Source organism: Mustela nivalis (genome assembly GCF_964662115.1).
Source record: "Mustela nivalis genome assembly, chromosome: 7".
NCBI classification, from domain to species: domain Eukaryota; kingdom Metazoa; phylum Chordata; class Mammalia; order Carnivora; family Mustelidae; genus Mustela; species Mustela nivalis.
This window is the reverse complement of record NC_139026.1, coordinates 46,777,105-46,797,075: the sequence shown is the minus strand read 5'-3', so window position 1 is coordinate 46,797,075 and position 19,971 is coordinate 46,777,105. Positions and strand designations below refer to the sequence as shown.

The following is a 19,971-nucleotide window of genomic DNA, read 5'->3' as shown; positions in this document are numbered from 1 at the left end:
TCTATTTTTACCTCTGCTGCCTGTGGGTTTGGTGTCATAGCCAAGAAATTATTGTCAAATCCAAAGTCATGAAGCTTCACTCCTAGCTTTTTTCTGAGTATTATACTTTTAGATCTTATATTTAGGACTTTATTTTGAATTAATTTTTGTATAAAGTATAAGGTAAGGGTCCAAGTTCATTCTTTGGCATGTGGATATCTTATTTTCTCAGCACCATTTCTTGAAATGATGGTCTTTTCCTCCATTGAATGGTGTTGGCATCCTTTGTCCTGATTGGATTTTGATATGAATTAGAAAGTGTTTTTCTTTTTTCACTGTTCTCTAGAAGAGTTTGTTTAAAGTTGTAATTATTTCTTTTTTTATATATTTGTTGTTTCTCCACCATTTGGTGGGACTTACTTGTAAAACTATTTGGATTTGATAATTTTTTTAGTGGAAAGATTTTAAACTAACTGTTCAATTAAAAAAAAAAAATCCATTTATTTGGGAGAGAGAGATAATGAGAGAGAGAGCACGAGCAGGGAGGAGAGGGAGAAGCAACTCTTGATGCGTGGCTCTATCCCAGGACCCTGGGATCATGACCTGAGCTGAAGGTAGACGTTTAAGTGACTGAGCCACCCAGGTGCCCCACTGTTTGATTTTTGAATAATTATTTTTCTGTTTAGATTCTCTATTTCTTATTTTTAAATGCTCAGTTGATATATTTGTCCTTTAAAAACTGATAATAAAATTCACCCCTTTAAAGTGTAAAATTCAATTTTTAAAATATTCCCAAAATTGTATAACCATCTCCACTGTCTAATTCTAGAGCATTTCATTATCCTCAAAAGAAGCCCTGTACCCACTAGCAATCACTCGCTATTCTCCCTTAACCCATCCCTGACAACCAGTTATTTATTTTCTCTATGGATTCAACTATTCTGGGCATTTCCTGTAAATAGAAATATATAATATGGGACCTTTTTTGTCTAGGATCTTTCACTTAGTGTAATGTTTTCAAAGTTTATTCACATTGTAGCCAGTATCAGTACATCTTTCCTTTTTTGGTGGACTATTATTACATTATGTGGATATACCACATTTTGTTTATGCATTAATCAGTTGACACACATTTGGATTATTTCCATTTTTTGGCTATTATGAATACTGCTATGAATCTCCAAATAACTAGTTTTTGCATACACAGATTTTTCAGTTATTTTGGTTGTGTGTCTAGGAATAGAATTGCTGAGCTCATATGGTAACACTGTATTTAACCTTTTTAAGATCTGCCAAAATGTTTTCCAAAGCAGTTGCACCATTTTACAGTCCCATAAACAGTGTGTGAGGGTTCTAGTGTCTCCCCATCTTGGCCAACACTTGCTGTTGTCTGTCTTTTTGATGATAGCCATCCTAGGTGGTGTGAAGTGGAATCTGTGGTTTTGATGTGCATTTTCCCAATGACTGACTAGTGATGTTGAGCATTTTTTCCTGTGCTTATTGGCCTTTTGTATAACTTCCTTGGAAAAAGGTATATTTAGAGCTTTTGTCCATTTTAAAATTGAGTTGTCTTGGGGTACCTGGGTGGCTCAGTCGGTTAAGCATCTGCCTTCGGCACAGGTCATGGTCTCAGGGTCCTGAGATCGAGCCCAATGTTGGGCTCTCTGCTGCCGGGAGCCTGCTTCTCCCTCTCCCTCTGCCTTCTGGTACTCTCTGTCTCTCTGTCAAATAAATAAATAAAATCTTTGAAAAAAAAATTGGGGCATATGGGTGGCTCTGTTGGTTAAGTGGCTGCCATTGGCTCAAGTCATGATTCCAGGGTCCTGGAATCAAGCCCACCACCCTCACCCCACATCGGGCTCCCTGCTTGGTGGAGAGTCTGCTTTTCCCTCTCCCTCTGCCTGCCGCTCTGCCTACTTGTGCTCTCTTTGTCAAATAAATAAATAAAATCTTTTTAAAAAATCTGTTAAAAATTGAATTGTCTTTTTATTGTTGAGTTGTAAGAGTTCTCTATATATTCTGGATGTTAGACTCTTCAGATATATGTTTTCCACATATTTTCTCTAGCTCTTTTGTCTTTTTATTTTATTTCATTGTGTCCTTTAAAGTGCAAAAGTTTTTTATTTTGATGAAGTTCAATTTATCTTTTTTTCTTTTGTTGTTTGTGATTTTTGGTATCATATCAAAGTAACTTTTGCCTAAAGGTAATGAAGATTTGTGTGCTGAAAGCTTTATGTTTTAGCTCCTACATTTAGGTTTTAGATCCATTTTGAGTTAATTTTTATATATAGTAAAAGGTGGAGGTCCCAATTTATTATTTTGCAATTGGAAATCCAGAGGTCCCGGTACATGTGTTGAAGAGACTATTCTTTCTATTTGAAATTATCTAGGCTGCTCTTTTGAAAATCAGTTGACTATAAATGTATTTATTTATTTCTAGATTCTCAGTTTTGTTTCATTTGATCCATATTTCTCTTCTAGCCTGTACCACACTTGGTGATTTGATGCTTGATGACAGTAGCTTTAATGTAAGTTTTGAAATTGGAAAGTGTGAGTTCTAAATCTTTTTGATGCATTTTTAATAGATTGTATTTTTTCTAAAAACTTTTCAAAAATCTTTCCAAACTTTCAAATTTATTATCACTAAATTGTCCACAGTATCCTCTGATCAGCTTAATCCCTATAACATCTGTAAAGTTTCCTTTTCCTTTTTATTAGTTTGTGTTATCTTTTTCCCAACTAGTTTTTCCAGAGGTTTATAATTTTAATTACTCTTTCAGAGAATGAACTTCTAATTTATCATCTTGTTTTAAATATTTTCTGTTCTTTTAGGGCCTGCTATTATTTCTTTCTTAGAACTTTTAGGTTTTTGGTTTTTTTCTCTCCTTTTACAAAGACTTGAATTTGGGTTTTTAGTGCTTAAATTTGCTTCTGAGTATCATTTGAGCTGCCTTTCTACAAGTTTTGATATATAGTATTTTTGTGTATTTCCATTAAAAAAACCTCTTATTTGCCTCAGGAATTATTACAAAAGCATATATTTAATTTCAACGTAGTTAGCTTGTAAATATAATTTCTGTGATGTGTTCCAAGTTGATTTCTTCATGGTCACAGACCATAATCTAATTTGTAGAGACTAACTTTAAGACCTGGTATTTGACTGATTTTCATGAATGTTTATATGCATTTGGCAAGAATGTGAAATCAGTTGTTTAGTATAGTACTTCATATATGTTTGTGAGCTTGTCAGCTGTTCTACGTACATCTTTCATGGTTTGCTTAGGTGTTGTTTGGATTTGGGTTTGGTTTGATTTTGGGACTTATCAGTTTCTGTGCTGAGAAAGGCATATTAATGCCTCTCGCATGGTGGTAGGTTTGGCAGTTTCTTCTCTAGATGTGGTAATTTTTGTTTTATGTATTTTGATTCTGTGCTATTAAGTACTTACATTTTGAATTTTTTTCTTTTAAGTCGAAGTTTTTGTTGGATTGAAAGGCCATATTCAAAACTATTTTGCCTTATAGTTTTGTTTTTTGTGGTTGGCTGTTTTCTTGGGTTAATATATCTGTTCTAGGGTTAATAGTATTTTTCATCCTTTAGCTTTTCATTGGTCCTGTATTTTAGTTTGTGTCTTTTAAACAGGGTATGGTTAAATTGTGTTTTGTTCTGAATGACAATATTTTTTACGGGAATTTCAGTCAGTTGTGATACTGGTAGATTTAGATTGATTTCTGTCTTGTGGTCTGTTTTTCCTCCTCGCCTTTTTTCCTGTTCTTCCAGTCTTTTGTTTGGAGTTAATGTGTTTGAAGCCTGTTTTCACATTTCAGTCCCCCTAACATCTTGCACACATGTACTCTTGTTTGTAAATTAATGTTATTTATTTTTTCAGTGGTTGCTCTAGCCTTTTTAAGAAGTCCTTTCTAAAAGGAAGAGTTTAAATCAGTATTTTTAATCTATCCTTGAATAATATAATAACTTAAAATGCTCTGATTGTCTTCCTTCCAGAAATCTATGACACTATTGTCTATTACTTGAGTTTTAATATATTTATCTCTTGCATATATAAAAAAATTTTATGGGGCGCCTGGTGGCTCAGTGGGTTAAAACCTCTGCCTTCGGCTCAGGTCATGATGCCAGGGTCCTGGGATCGAGCCCTGCATTGGGCTCTCTGCTTGATAGGAGCCTGCTTCCCTTCCTCTCTCTCTGTCTGCCTTTCTGCATGCTTGTGATCTCTCTCTCTGTCGAATGAATAAATAAAATCTTAAAAAATTTTTTTAAACATTATTATTTTAGATAGTTGATCTTTGTTTACTGTTTCCTTGGTGCATTATCTGAGACCTTCCATATGAAACAATTTTTTTCTACCTGAAGTACATTCTTTAGAATTTTTTTTTTTTAAGATTTTATTTATTTATTTGACAGAGATCACAAGTAGGCAGAGAGGCAGGCAGAGAGAGAGAGAGAAGCAGGCTCCCTGCTGAGCAGGGAGCCCGATGCGGGACTCTATCCCAGGACCTTGAGATCATGACCTGAGCTGAAGGCAGCGGCTTAACCTACTGAGCCACCCAGGTGACCTAGAATTTATTTTAATGAAAGTCTTTTGGTGAAGGTGAATGACAGTGTATGTGTTTTGTTTTTTTAATCTGAAGATGTGTTTATTTCATCTGCATTCTTGAAAGATAATTTCACTGTGTATTGAATTCTAAGTTTTCTCATCACATTGAAGACATTATTTTGATGTTTTGACTGCCACTGTTGCTGTTGAGAAGTAAAATTGCCCTCCCTTTGAAAATAATCTGTTATTTGACTGTTTTTTTTTTTTTAAGATTTTTATTTATTTATTTGATAGAGAGAGATCACAAGTAGGCAGAGAGGCAGGCAGAGAGAGGAAGGGAAGCAGGCTCCCTGCTGAGCAGAGAGCCCGACTCGGGGGGCTGGATCCCGGGACCCTGAGATTATGACCCGAGCTGAAGGCAGAGGCTTTAACCCACTGAGCCACCCAGGCGCCCCTATTTGACTGTTTTTTAAGCCTTTTCCCATCCTTTAGTGTTCCTAGTTTTATAGAATGTATTAAAATTTTTTTGACTTTATTTTTTATTTTATTATTTGTAATTCTACTTGGGATTCTTTGGGCTTCCTGGATCTGAGGACATCTTTGAATAATTATGTTAAATTCTTGACCATTATATCTCTGAGTAATGTCCATTATTTTCTTTATTTTCTCCTTCTGTTTTTTTCCCCCATCAGGGACAGTTTTTCTTCAGAACTTAAGTACTCAACTTCTTATGTGGACTTTGGCAGAGGTCATGGGGAAGCATCTGTAGGTCTAAATTAGGGTGGGGATGTTTGGTCCTTCCATGCATCATGAGAATAATTCTTTTTTTTTTTTTTTTTTTAAAGATTTTGTTTATTTCATTTGACAGACAGAGATCACAAGTAGGCAGAGAGGAGACAGAGAGAGAGGAGGAAGCAGGCTCCTGGCCGAGCAGAGAGCTCGATGTGGGGCTCGATCTCAGGACCCTGAGATCATGACCTGAGCCAAAGGCAGAGGCTTAACCCACTGAGCCACCCAGGTACCCCCATGAGAATAATTCTTGATTTTCTTGTTGTGAATGGTACAGTTCACACAGTAATATAGTTCTGCATACAGTTTAGGAACTACATAGGCAGTGAAATCACTCACTCTAGAAATGGTCTCTGATGTCTCTACTATATTTCCAGTGATGAACTATTTTTTTTTTTTTTTAAGATTTTATTTATATGTTTGTCAGAGAGAGAGAAAACACAAGCAGGGTGAGTGGCAGACGGAGGTAGAAGCAGAGTCCCTGCTGAGCAAGGAGGCTGATGTGGGTACTTGATCCCAGGACACTGGGATCATGACCTGAGCTGAAGGCAGATGCTTAACCAACAGAGCCACCCAGGTGTCCCCAGTGATGAACTTCTAAATGACCTTGTCCTTTGCTGCAGCCCTGTTTTGACAAAGCTGTTTTACCTCCTTTTCATGGTCATCTTGGAAACAAGGACTCTATAACTGATGACATATATTAGGCCTTCTTATTCTAATTTCCACGTTTCTTACCCCTTTTCATCTTTTCCTTCTCTACAAATTTATTTAAATTTTATTTAAGAGCTTGCCTGTAGTTATAAATACTTACACAAGATTTTTTTTCCCTTCCTTCTACCAACACCAAGGTCAAGCAGGCAAGTGTGCTTGTTCTCAGCGTCTGCTAAGTAAGTTTACTGTTCATTCAGCTTTGCTTTGCAGTATAGTCTTCTGAATTTTCAGCTACATGCAAAGTTCTTTAGTTACATTCCCCATATTGGAGAGTCTCAGGGTATACAGCCTGTCTCCAGCACTGTAGTTTTCAGAATAGTTGTGAGGTAACCTGAAAGTCAAGAGCCACCTTCCAGGGCTTCTCTGTACATTTGTGCCAAATTAGGAAATTTAAAAATAGTAAGGAAATATTTATACAGCATTCTAGATTTAGGCAGTAGATCCAGTCTGAGCATTTAACCTACCATGTTGCCAGAAATGGAAATCCTTGATCTCTTTCAAATAAACATACATTTTAGGTAAGATTTATGTAATAAATACGGCACAGAATTCCCACCAGCAGGCCTCCATTTTAAAAAAGCTCCTAACTTTTAAGTTTGGACAATTCATTCCTTTTTTTTTTTTATGTGTAAGCTAAAATAAAATGTTTAAGGTACACACACCCACACCTACACTTAATTTTCTGATTTAACCAACTTAAGTTCTGTTTTAAGTTGGAAAAGATGGGTTTTACTGAACTTGCTTAATATCTGGGGCAGTGGGAACAGTACTGCTTCTTTTATGTGGGGAGCCCTTAATGTGAGTAGCAATAAGATAAGGAAAAAGGTAAGTATACCCAGGTATTCTGAATTATAGTGAAAGAACAGTTGTACCATTCATTTCCCCTTCAGTGCAGATGATTCGTAGAAAGTTGGGGACAGCATTATAGTCCATCTTTGTCTTCCAAATTGACTGTTAAAAGAAACTTGTTAGACTGTTGGAGCAGATGTGTGAGGGCACACCAAGCATGACCACATTTAATATGAAGCAAAAAAGAAAAACTTGGTTAGGATTTTGACCCTAGTTTTTTTTCTTTTGGAAAAAATGATACTGGTAGCACCTTATTCTTGCAGAGGTTTTCCCTTTCTGGGAGTACTGTAGCTTCATTTTTCCTTGAGGCCAGGAAGCCAGTCTTTCGGCTACTTGAATCTCCTAGAAACAGCCTTAAAGCTTTACTTTTCTGTTGAGAGAAACCTCCAAAAAGATTTATCTTCTCTGAGACTAGTAATATTGATATATTTTTTCTTCTTTTGTTTATTAACATGAAGAATTATTTTGGTTTTTCTAATATTAAACCAACCTTTGACATTGTTTGCTATGCTAGTATTTTAGGAATTTTTGCACCAATATTCATGAAGGACATCAGCCTCTAATATTCTTTTATTGTGCTATGCGTGGTATCAAGGTTATACAAGTCTTAAGATGAGTCAGAGAGGATATCTTTATTTTCTAGGATATATTATGTAAAATTATTTCTTAATTGCATGTTTGATAGAATTCATCTGTGACGCCATCTAGGCCTAGAATTTCTTTATGAGAGGATTTTTTTATTCCTAATGGAATATTTTAAGATTTTTAAGACTATTCATATTAAAAAAAAAAAAAGACTATTCATATTTTTGCTTCCTTTTGAATTAGATTAGGCAAGTTAATTTTTTCTAGGAATTTATCTATTTCACCTAAAATCTCTGATTTTTTGGTATGATATTATTGTAATATTATCTTATCCTTTGACTAATTTTGAGTACTGTTCAGACTGTACTGGGGACCTATGTGGGCCCCTGATATCAGATGGTCTGGAAAGTCAAAACTATCTTCATAATTTTCTACTGTGTTGACATTTGCAATGCTGCTCTAAAAGCAATGGTGAGTAAAACTGCTAACACCTGAACACAGATGAAGGCGGTGGCACCAAACCAATTATTAATGTTTTTTCTTTGTCATACATTCATAGTTTCTTTTTTTTTAATATGCAGTTTAAAAAATAGAGAAATAAAAAAAAATCTAGTTTTATTTAAGAATGACCTTGATGTGGGGTGCCTGGGTGATTCAGTTGGTTAAGTGTCTGCCTTCAGCTCAGTTCACGATCCCAGGGTGCTGGGATCGAACCCTGCATTGGGCTCCCTGCTCAGCCTTTCCCACTGCCCTTCCTCCCCTTAAAAAAAAGAATGCTCTTTTTTTTTTTTTTTTTAAGATTTTTAAAATTTATTTATTTGAGATAGAGAAAGAATGCGAGTATGAGAGGGGACAGGTCCGAGGGAGAAACCAGCTCCCTGCTGAGCAGGGAGCCCCATGTGGGCCTCGATCCCGGGACTCCAGGATCATGATCTGAGCGGAGGGCAGACGCTTAACAGACTGAACCACCAAAAATATTAATTTCATTAGATCTCGACTTTGAGTACTCGTTCTGTGTACTAAAGCATGATAGTCATCTTCAGAAAAAGTGCTTGTTCAACCAAGGTGTGAGCTAAACTAGCCGCTTTTTTCTGTAAAACCTCCTCCCCCCCCAAAGAAAAAGTGAAAGTTTTTGGTTATTTGAACTAATGTATTTGAGATTTGTTTTTCTTAAAAATGAACTAAGTGCGCCTAACACTTCAAGAAAAACAGCTGTATTTGTAGCCAATCTTAAAATAAAATTTTCAAGTAAAATTTGGAATTTTGGAAAACTTGTACCTAATACTCTGAGCTTGACAGCTTCCCAGATACTTAAAGGCTTTTCTTGTGAAGTGGGTATTGATATTAAAGAATGGAATTTTCTTTTCTTTGTATTGTATTCTGAATTGTGTCAATTTGGAACACCTGCATAGCTCATTGAATCAGTATTTTCCAGGTGTCCAGTGTGTAATGATACTAAATCACATAAGGGTCAAAGATCCATTCAAAGTGCAAGGTAAATCAATGGATTTTAATGTCATAGAACATGAAAAGTTCATTGCTAGGGTTTTAGAATCCACAGTGTAATTAGCCTTCAGGAAACTACCATTTGTTGAGTTCTGGTATAGTTTCAAGAATATCAACATTTTTTAGAAATAATGATTAAAATATTATCTTCCCCAACTGTGTATCTGCTGTGAGGCTAGATTTTCTTCATATGCTTCTATACTTTAACCAAAACAGCATATTGCAGAATCACCCTTAAGAAACTAGCTGTCGGGGTGCCTGGGTGGCTCAGTGGGTTAAAGCCTCTGCCTTGGCTCAGGTCATGTTCCCAGGGTCCTGGGATCGAGCCCCAAATCAGGCTCTCTGCTCAGCAGGGAGCCTGCTTCCTCCTCTCTCTGCCAACTTGTAATCTCTGTCAAATAAATAAATAAAATCTTAAAATAAAAAAAAAAAAACTAGCTGTCCTCTGTAAGGCCAGAAATTATAGATATTTGCAAAAATATGTCACTTGTCTTATCAAGTTTTTTGGAAAATAAGTTTTTTTAAAAAGATTTTTTCATACAGATGTACTTTATGTTAACACCTCATAAGCTTATTTTTTTAAATAAATTAATTAATATTTTAAACATTTCTCACATTTAACTTCTAATTTGGTAAGTGTCAAGAGATAATCCAGTTAAAAGCTCTTTGAAAAGGGATGCCTGGGTGACTTAGCTGGTTAAGAGGCTGCCTTCGGCTCAGGTCATGATCCCAGCATCCTGGGATTGAGTCCCACATCGGGCTCCTTGCTCAGCAGGGAGCCTGCTTCTCCCTCTGCCTCTGCCTGCCACTCTGTCTGCCTGTGCTCGCTCTCGCTCCTCTCTCTCTCTGACAAATAAATAAATAAAATCTTTAAAAAAAAAAAAAAGCTCTTTGAAAAATTTCTCAAATAAGTTTTAGAAGTATAAAGGGATCCTGAGACCAGAAAGTTGCTGACTTGCTTGCTGACCTACAGAAATCATAATGACATATCATTTGTATTTCTGACATTATGCATTTGTCCCCCTTTCCTTTTTCAAAATAAAAGGACATGTCCCAATTATATATGTAATATATATAAATTAGTCTCCTTTATGGTTTTCAGCTTATTTTCAAAATCTGTAAAATGATGATAAATACATCGGTAATTGCATTAACTAATTTTAAAACTCCATAGGTCCAGTACAGTCTGTGCATGGATGTATTTCTATATTTTGTTATGCAAGTTACCCCAAAATAACATAAAATTCAGTTAAAAACAGGCCCTCTCGGAAGCAATGACATCCCAGTGGCAAGAGCACACCTGGTTCCCAGATCTTGGTTTCTAATACAGTTCTCTATGAAAAGAAACCAGGGGTCCTTGGAGAAAAGACTGATTCAAGGACTGGGGCAAAGAATATATAAGATCAGCCTAGAGTATCTTGTAGTACCAAAAAGTAAGAAAGTGCTTAAACAAACTCAAAATGATGGGATCATGTCAAAGGGACATAGGAGCCAATTGAAAGAAGTTCCAGTGGTAAAAGGTGGAAAATTTTGAGCGAGAAAATAAGTGTAATGTAGTATTGGATCATAACCCAAAGTATAAAATAAATACCCATGGCTCCATATGGTATAAATAAGTTGTTGAAGAAATAAATGGTGAAGAGACAAATTTCTTGTGCAAAAGAACTCCAAATAATTGATGTTGATAGTCCATCTTCAGCAAGGTAGAGTGGAACCTCACTCTTCGAGTGTGGGCTCTGTGCTTGGTGACTTCCTTTTAAAGAGTACACTAATGAAAGGAGATTAGGAGGAGTAACTTCACAGTGGAGAAATCTGGTAAACACTACCTTAGCCAGGTCAGTAGTGATAAGTCATACTGGTAGTTTGTTCCAAAAGATGTGCTGTAATGAAAATGACACTTTACCTCCTTGATCTTCCTCCCCAAAACCCATGACTCCAGTCTAATCATGAGAAAAACACCAGAGAAATCGCAGTAGAGGGACATTCTACAAATTACTTGACCAGTATTCCTTGAAACTATCAAGGTCATCAAAAACAAGGAAAATCTGAGAAACCGTAGCTATAAGGAGCCTAAGGGGGAATAACTAAATGTAATATGGTATCCTGAATAAGATCCTGCAAGAAAAAAAGCATATTATGTGAAAATTAAGGGAATTCGAATAAAATATGGATTTTAGTTAATAATTATATATCTATATTAGTTTATTAATTGTAGCAAATGTACCATACTAAACCAACATGTTATTAACGTGTAACACCAGCTGTGGAGTCAATCTAGGGATTCTGTACTATCCTCTCATTTTATCTCTAAATCTGAAACTGTTACAAAAATAAAGTTTATTTAAAAAAAAAAAAAAAACAAAACCAAGTTCCTTAAGTACGTTTTTAAACCCAGAAATCATGTACTTAACAACAACTTACACCAGGTTTTTGCTTATATTCCACTCTTAAAAACATATTACTCCTGGAGCAACCCAAGTTTTTAAAAGTCTAGTAAAAGAACAGTTTGCTTAAGGGTATTGCATAATTGATTCTTATAAACAGACCCAGCATTTATTATGTTGTATTTAATGCCAGCTTTTGGCATACTCACAAGTAGTAGAAAGTTGTATTTGTTGATCTTAAGTTCTTTTTAGTATCATTTTAAATTTTTTATCTTTAAATCAAAATTTTTATTAAAAAATATTGACCATACCTTTGAATGTATAATTTGTTATTTGAAAGCTCTCTCTTATTCTTTGATATAATCTTATGACATTTTTTGTTAAAGATTTATTTGATTGAGAGAGAGTGTGCCCACAGGTGTGCAGGAGGTGGGGATTGTGGGCCAGAGGTGGAGAGAGAGGGAGAGAATCTCAGGCAGATTCCCTGCTGAGTGTGGAGCCCTACCTCACAGCCCTGAGATAATGACCTGAGCTGAAAGCAAGAGTCTGTCACCTAAGCAACTGAACTGCCCAGGAGTCTAAATCTTACCATATTTTTAATTAATTTTTTATTTGAGTGTAGTTAATACACAATGTTACATTAGTTTAATCTTAACACATTTTTAATAATTTAAAGACTACTGGGGGTGCCTGGGTGGCTCTGTCGGTTAAGCATCTGCCTCTGCCCAGGGTCCTGGGATCGAGTCCCGTATCAGGCTTCCTGCTCAGTGGAGAGCCTGCTTCCCCTCTCTCCCTCTGCCTGCCACTCCTCCTGCTTGTGCTCTCTATCCCTCTGTCAAATAAATAAACAAAATCCTTTTAAAAAAAAAAAAAAATAAAGAGTAGTGGTTTTAAATGATAAATTATTTCTCTGTTTTTCAGAATAAATTTGCCTTAGACACTTGAGTGGTGATTTGATTATCTTTTTATTACTAAAGCAGGTGTCACTGGGGCCATATATTAGGAAAATAGCATTTATTGCCTCCAACCCACCTATTTTCCTGTTAGGGGGGTGGGAATGGGGAATCGTGTACTGGATATTTTTCCCTACTAACATACTTAGTTTTGACAAAATAGACATATAAATTTGTAGCATTTTAATTAAAAACTGAAAATGTACATGCTAATAGACCCAATCTTAAACAGTTGCAACCGTGTCAACAAGAGGAACACAGCCTTATTTTGTTAGCTTTACTTTTGGTTTATTTGTAGATAGAAGAAGAAAAGGAGGAGCCCTTTTGTCCTTTGAATTTTTAAGCAGATTTTTTAAGCAAATTTTTTGAGTTAGCTAGTGTAAAGAGAGAAAATATTTGAAGAACCTAACTAATATTAATAGCTAACCTGTTTCAGTAGCCTGTGATATTCCAGACCCCTGCTTTCTACTTACATAATCGTATTCCTCTTTTAGCAGAAGTATCTACCAAATAACAATACCAAAGAAATACCAAATATTAGACCAAAGATATTGGTATTGGAATTGCATATGGCAGGTAATTTAGACGTTATGCAAAGAACATACTAATTTGTTAGGCATCTTTTGATGTTAAAAATTACAAGAGCTTAGGGAAAGATTCAGGATCAGAAATCCAACATAAATAGTAGTCTCAACCCTAGAAGTCTATTCACCTTTACCTATGTCTATGCCAAGACTGTAGAACTTAAAGGAGTGATGTAGCTTGGTGAATGAAAATAATATGGCTTGGATAATGATTTTGTGGTAATTGAGTTGCCCAGTTAGACTCTTCAGGTATCACCTCTGCTGTAACTGCCGTCCTAATGACAGTCTTTGAATCTGTGTAGTAGGAGAAGGAGGACATCTGGTGCCACCCAAGTCTTGTGAGTATAGTTGCTCATTTTGACAGCCATGGGATGACATTGCTTCTGAGAGAAATTTTGTGGTACCATATGCTAAGTTTTAAAGCATTTTTCATGAAATAACTGTCAGGGTTCAGACCAATCTAAGTAATAAATTTTGAGCTCCATTTAAAAAAATAATCTTAAGAAGTAACTATTAAGTAACATGTTAATTAGTTAAAATGTAAGATTATTTGGTTGTAGTTTTTTTTTTTTTTAAGATTTTATTTATTTATTTGGCAGAGACAGAATGAGAGAGGGAACACAAGCAGGGGGAGAGGGGAAGGGAGAAGCAGACTTCCTGCTGAGCAGGGAACCCGATGTGGGGCTCGATCCCAGGACCCTGGGATCATTACCTGGGCCAAAGGCAGACACTTAATGACTGAGCCACCCAGCTGCCCCTTGGTTGTAGTTTTTTTTTTTTTTTAAGATTTTATTTATTTATTTATTTGACAGAGATCACAAGTAGGCAGAGAGGCAGGCAAAGAGAGAGTGGGAAGCAGGCTCCCTGCTAAGCAGAGTGCCCAATGCAGTGCTTGATTCCAAGATCCCGAGATCATGACCCAAACTGAAGGCAGAGGCTTTAACCCACTGAGCCACATAGGCGCCCCTTGGTTGTAGTTTTATTACTGTGTTTTATGTTGAAGAAATTCAGGATAAAATTTATTAGTAAGTATGTTGTAATTGTGAAACATTAGCCATTGTTCAGTACCTATGTATTCATTCATCTGAAGCTTACTGAGCATATAGTATGTGTCTGGCACTGTCTAGATACTGGGGAGATAGCAGTGAAGAAAACAAAGTCTTTGCCTTCCTGTGCAGTTTACATTTTGTGCTGTCTGTGGAGGAGAGAAGCAGGGAATCCAACAATAAGTCAATATGTAGCATGCTAGTTGGAAATAAGTCATTTGAGAATAATATAGCAGTGTAAGAAAAAGAAAAGGAAAAAAGGGAGTACTGTTTTGATATAGGGGTTTACGTATTTCATATAACGTGCTCAGGAAAGTTCTCTCATAAGTTGATCTGAGTAAAGACCTGAAGTAAGTGAGGGAGCAAGGATATCATATGGAGGAAGACCGTTTTTGACAGGACGACAGTTGCAAAGTCCCTGAAGTAGGAGCCTGCTTTTTGTCTTCAGAAACAGCCAGGGGGCCCGTGTGGCTGGAATAGATGTGGAGGGGGAGAGTTAGTATGTGAAATCTGTAATGGGAACCGGAAGGGCAAGGAACAGTACTAAAATATTTGGGATCTTGTAGTCCAGGCCATTAAAAAGTCCTTCACTTTTGGGCTCCTGGGTGGTTCAGTGGGTTGGGCCTCTGCCTTTGGCTCTGATCATAGTCTCGGGGTCCGGAGATCGAGTCCCACATTGGGCTCTCTGCTCAGCACAGAGCCTGCCTCCCACTCTTTCTTTCTCTGCCTGCCTCTGCCTCTATCTGTCTCTGTCAAACAGATAAATAAGATCTTTAAAAAAAAAAAAAGTTCTTTAATTTTTGACTTTTAGGGGAATTGAAGGAAATCTGCAAAGTTTTGTCTGGAAAAGTTGTGAACAACTTTGAAATGGGCAGAAAACGATAAGCAGGTTTTTATCTTGCTCATCCATTGGGTTTATCTCTGTATCATTTTCTTTGAACTACTATACAATTCTGTAATTTGCAGAAAACTGCTAAAGAAGTACATAATTCTCGGGGCGCCTGGGTGCCTCAGTGGGTTAAGCCGCTGCCTTCGGCTCAGGTCATGATCTCAGGGTCCTGGGATCGAGTCCCGCATGGGGCTCTCTGCTCAGCAGGGAGCCTGCTTCCTCCTCTCTCTCTCTGCCTGCCTCTCTGCCTACTTGTAATCTCTCTGTCAAATAAATAAATAAAATCTTGAAAAAAAAAAAAAAGAAGTACATAATTCTCTTTCATAGGAGTGCAAATTAAAATTGTGTCTAGCAGAATACAATTGATTATTGCCCTGTAAAATAGACCCATTTTATATCAGTTTGTAGATTTACACCAGAATTCCCTGTTCTTTGTGTGTTTGTAGTTCTTGGAATTTTTCTTCGAACCAGTTGTAACATTTTAATGACTCCCTTATTAATTAATGAAAAATAATATCTTGGATATATTATTTTACTTTATGTATGAGTCATGATTTTTTAACCATTGAAGAAAATTTCAGTAACGCTTTTTGATAGAATTAATCTGGTTGCTCTGTTGAGAAAAGACTGGACCAGGACAAGAGCAGAGGCAGAGATTAATTAGAAACCTATTTCAAAAATTCAAATGGTGATAACTTAAACCAGAGAATCAGTGGTAGGGAGGGTAAGCAGTGTTTGAAATTGGGATATATTGAAGATAGATTGAAAAGGATTAATAGGTTGGAAAGTGAGTGTCAAGGATGACTACAAGATTTGGGGTTATTAATCATAATAAAATTCAATAAAGTTAAAGAGATTTTTTAATCCTAAAAGTTCATAAAAAATCTTTTTCCCTTTTAATTATTTTTAGGTTGGTAATTTTAATTTTCTATTTTTAGGTATTTTAATTGGTTTGAGTAAGAAATGTAAAAGCTGGTGACCATGGCTCTTTTCTCATAAGATGTTTTCTCCAGTGGCTAGAGGGCAATACATAATTACTGTATTTAAAACATTAGTAGCAGCTTGTATCAGTCAGGGTTCTGGCAGGAAACACGACACTGACAAGTATAATAGAAAAGAATTCAGTGATGGGCTTATTTGCAAAGTGTAGGCACATTAAAGGAAACCAGCAAGAAAGATGAGCAGGCTAGTTAGCAATAGCAGGAAGCTGTTACCACTTCTAGATCTGAGAGGGACAGGGAAGCAGATGAGTACCTGAACCGGCAAGAACCATACTTACAGGAGGGGGTTGCCTGATAGGAGCCATAAGAAAAGCTGTGGGTGGAATGGAGTCAGAGCCAGCCTGGTCTGTTGGCATTCCATGCAGGTCAGGCTTTCAGGGAACAGAGCAGAGTGGCTCTGGAGGGTCAAATGGAAAATGGCCAGAATTGCAAATAACTTTTAAATTCTGCCATTAAAAACAGGTAAGCCAACAAACAAACTCATGTGCCTGGGCTTTAAAAAGAAGAGAAAAAAATTACTTTTTTAGTAGTAGAAGTTATGTAAACTCCGTTGGATAGGTTTTGATGACATTAAACAGGATTATTATGGCTAAAAATCAACCGTAAAAATTGGTTAAGGCTTACAAGGTGTTTTTTGTTGTTGTTGTTGTTTAAGATTTTATTTTTAAAAATAATGTCTGCACTCATTATGGGGCTTGAACTCACAACCTCAAGATCAGGAGTCGCACGCTCCACTGACTCAGCCAGCCAGGGCTGCCCAAAAAGTTTTTTTTATTAAATTGAGGTAAAATTGGCATGGAATCTATTAGTTTCAGGTATACAACATAATTTGATATTTTATACACCACAAAGTTATGATAGGAGTCTGTTTTCCATCTGTTAGCATGTTATTGTGGTGTATCATATTGCTTGATTTGCAAATTTTAACATTTTTGCATCCTTGGAATAAATCCCACTTGATCATGGTGCACGATCCTTTTAATATTTTTGAGTTCGGTTTGCTAATATTTTGTTGAGAATTTTCGCATCAATGTTCATTATGGATATTGGCCTGTAACTTCCTTTTTTGTGGTAATTTTGGTTTTAGTACATCATAATACTGTCCTTGTAAATGAGTTTGGAAGCATTCCCTCCTCCTCAGCTTTTTGGAAGAGTTTGAAAATGATATGTATTAATGTCATCTTTGAATGTTTGGTAGAATTTACCACTGAAGTCTGGCCCCGTACCTTTGTTCATTGGGAGGTTTTCCATTACTGATTCAATCTTCTTACTAGTAATTGGTCCATTTAGATTTTCTGTTTCTTTTTGACTTAGTCTTGGTAGTTGTGTTTCTAAAATTATCCATTTTTTCTTTGTCCAGTTTGTTGGATTATAATTGTTCATAATTGTTCATTCAGTAGTTTCTTACGATCCTTTGTATTTCTGTGGTGTCAGTTGTAACTTTTCTTTCATTTCTAATTTTATTTGAGCCTTTTTCTTGGTGAGTCTAGGTTAAAGTTTTTTTTATATTTTCAAAGAACTAAATCTTAGTTTCATTGATTTTTTTTTTCTTTTTCTGTTGTATTTTTTAGTCTCTCTTTCATTTATTTCTGCTCTGGTCTTTATTATTTCCTTCCTTCTATTAACTTTGAGCTTTGTTCTTTTTTTTCCCCCAAGTTCCTTTAGGTATGAAATTAGATTGATAGTTCTTCTGTTTCTTGAAGTAGGCTTGTATCATTGTGAACTTCCCTGTTAGAACTGCTTTTGCTGCATCTCACAGATTTTGGATGGTTGAATTTCCATTTTCTTTTTTTTTAAGATTTTTTATTTATTTATTTGACAGAGAGAAATCACAAGTAGATGGAGAGGCAGGCAGAGAGAGAGAGAGAGAGAGGGAAGCAGGCTCCCTGCTGAGCAGAGAGCCCGATGCGGGACTCGATCCCAGGACTCTGAGATCATGATCTGAGCCGAAGGCAGCGGCTTAACCCACTGAACCACCCAGGCGCCCTGAATTTCCATTTTCATTTATTTCAAGGTATTTTTAAAGTTTTCTCTTCAATATCTTTATTGACCTTTGGTGGCTCAATGGCATGTTGTTTAATTGTCACACATTTGTGATTTTTCCAATTTCTTCTTCTTTTTTTTTTTTTAAAGATTTTATTTATTTATTTGAGAGAGATCACAAGCAGGCAGAGAGAGTGGAGGAAGCAGGCTCCCTGCTGAGCAGAGAGCCCGATGTGGGGCTCGATCCCAGGACTCCCGAGTTCATGACCTGAGCCGAAGGCAGCAGCTTAACCCGCTGAGCCACCCAGGCGTCCCTTTCCAATTTCTTCTTAATTGATTTCTAGTTTCATAGCATTTTGGTTGAAAAAGAGGCTTATTATTTCAATCCTGTTAACTTATTTTTATTTTTATTTTTATTAAAAAAATTTTTTTTTTAATTTATTTACTTGACAGAAAGAGATCACAAGTAGGCAGAGACACAGGCAGAGAGGAGGCAGAGAGGAGGAAGCAGGCCCCCTGCCGAGCAGAGAGTCCGATGTGGGGCTCGATCCCAGGACCCTGAGATCATGACCTGAGCCGAAGGCAGAGGATCAACCCACTGAGCCACCCAGGCGCCCCTGTTAACTTTTTTAAAAAAGATTTTTATTTATTTATTTGATAGAGTGTGCCCAAGCTGGGGGGGAGGGGCAGAAGGAGAGGGCGAAGCAGACTCCCTGCTGAGCAGGGACATCCCTCCCACCACTGTTGTGTCTCTCCCCCACGACTCTGAGATCATGATCTGAATGAAGTCAGACAGTTAACCCACTGAGCCACCCAGGTTCCCCTCAGTCATCTTAAATTTGTTAAGATTTGTTTTGTGGCCCAAGATATGATTTATCCTGGAGAATGTTCCATGTGCACTTGAGAAGAATGTGTATTCTGCTGCTTTTGGGTAGAATGTTCTCTGTATGTATCTATTAAGTCCATCTGGTCTAATGTGTCATTTAAATAAATGTTTCCTTTATTTTCTGTCTGGATGATCTATCCATTGATACAAGTGGGATATAAAATCCTCTGATATTACTGTATTGCTGTTGATTTCTGTCTTTAGGCCTATTATAGTTTCTCTCTATATTTAGGTGATCCTATGCTGGTGCACAAATATTCACAAATGTTATATTTTCTTGTTGGATTGATCCCTTTATTATTATGTAATACCCTTGTCTTTTATTACATGTTTTGTTTTAAGGTCTGGTTTGTCTGATCAAAATATGGCTACACCAGCCTTCTTTCCATTTTCATGTGCATGGAATGTCTTTTCCCATGCCTTCACTTTCAATTTTTATGTCTTTAGATTTGAAGTGAGTCTTTTGTAGGCAACATATAGATGAGTCTTTAAAAAAAAGGTCTATTCAGCCATTCTTTTTCTTATGATTGGAGAAGTTAGTTTACTTACATTTAAAATAATTGTTGGTAGATATGTATTTATTGCCATTTTATTAATTGCTTTCTGGCTGTTTTTGCAGTTCTTCTCTCATCCTTTCTTCTCTTGCTCTCTTCCCTTGTGTTTTGATGCCTTTCTTTAGTGTTGTGTTTAGACTTTTTTTTTCAGTGTCTTCTGTGGCTCTATTACAGTTTTTTTATGTCATTTTTAAAAATATTTTATTTGTTTATTTGATAGAGAGTTAGAGAGAGAGTACAAGTAAGCAGAGCAGCAGGGAGGGGGGAAAGAGAGAAGCAAGCTCTCCACTGAGCAGGGAGCCGGATGCGGGGCTTGATCCCAGGACCCTGGAATCATGACCCGAGCCAAAGACAGCCGCTTAACCAGCTGAGCCACCTGGGCGCCCCTGATGTTCTATTTTATATCTTTTTATTTTGTTGGATGCCTTAACAAATTATCATAGTTATAATTAATTTTACTACTTTTGTCTTCTGACCTTCATTCTAGCTTATAAGTGGTTAATCTACCAACTTTACTATATTTTCACCTTTACCAATGAGAGTTTTAGTTTGTGTTTTCTTATTAGTTATTCTTCTCTTATTCTTTTCAGTTTAAATAAGTCGCATTAACATTTCTTATAAGGTCCGTTTAGCTTTTGCCTGTTTGGAAAACCTGTTATCTCTTCTTGAATTCTGAATGATAACCTTGCTAGGTAGAATATTCTTTGTTGGAACTTTCT

The 19,971-nt window shown here is 36.5% G+C and overlaps 1 protein-coding gene across 4 annotated transcripts in view; it reads left to right on the top strand.

The window, feature by feature from the left end:
- Positions 1–19,971, top strand: part of FRS2 (fibroblast growth factor receptor substrate 2) — a 117,826-nt gene that overhangs the window by 61,192 nt on the left and 36,663 nt on the right. For 2 of the 4 annotated variants that reach the window (XM_082742902.1, XM_082742903.1), the window contains exon 4: positions 2,461–2,507. The exons of the other annotated variants lie outside the window; for them this stretch is intronic. The gene's annotated coding sequence lies outside the window, so the exon portion shown is untranslated. The remainder of the gene's footprint in view (positions 1–2,460; positions 2,508–19,971) is intronic. 4 annotated transcript variants of the gene reach the window in all.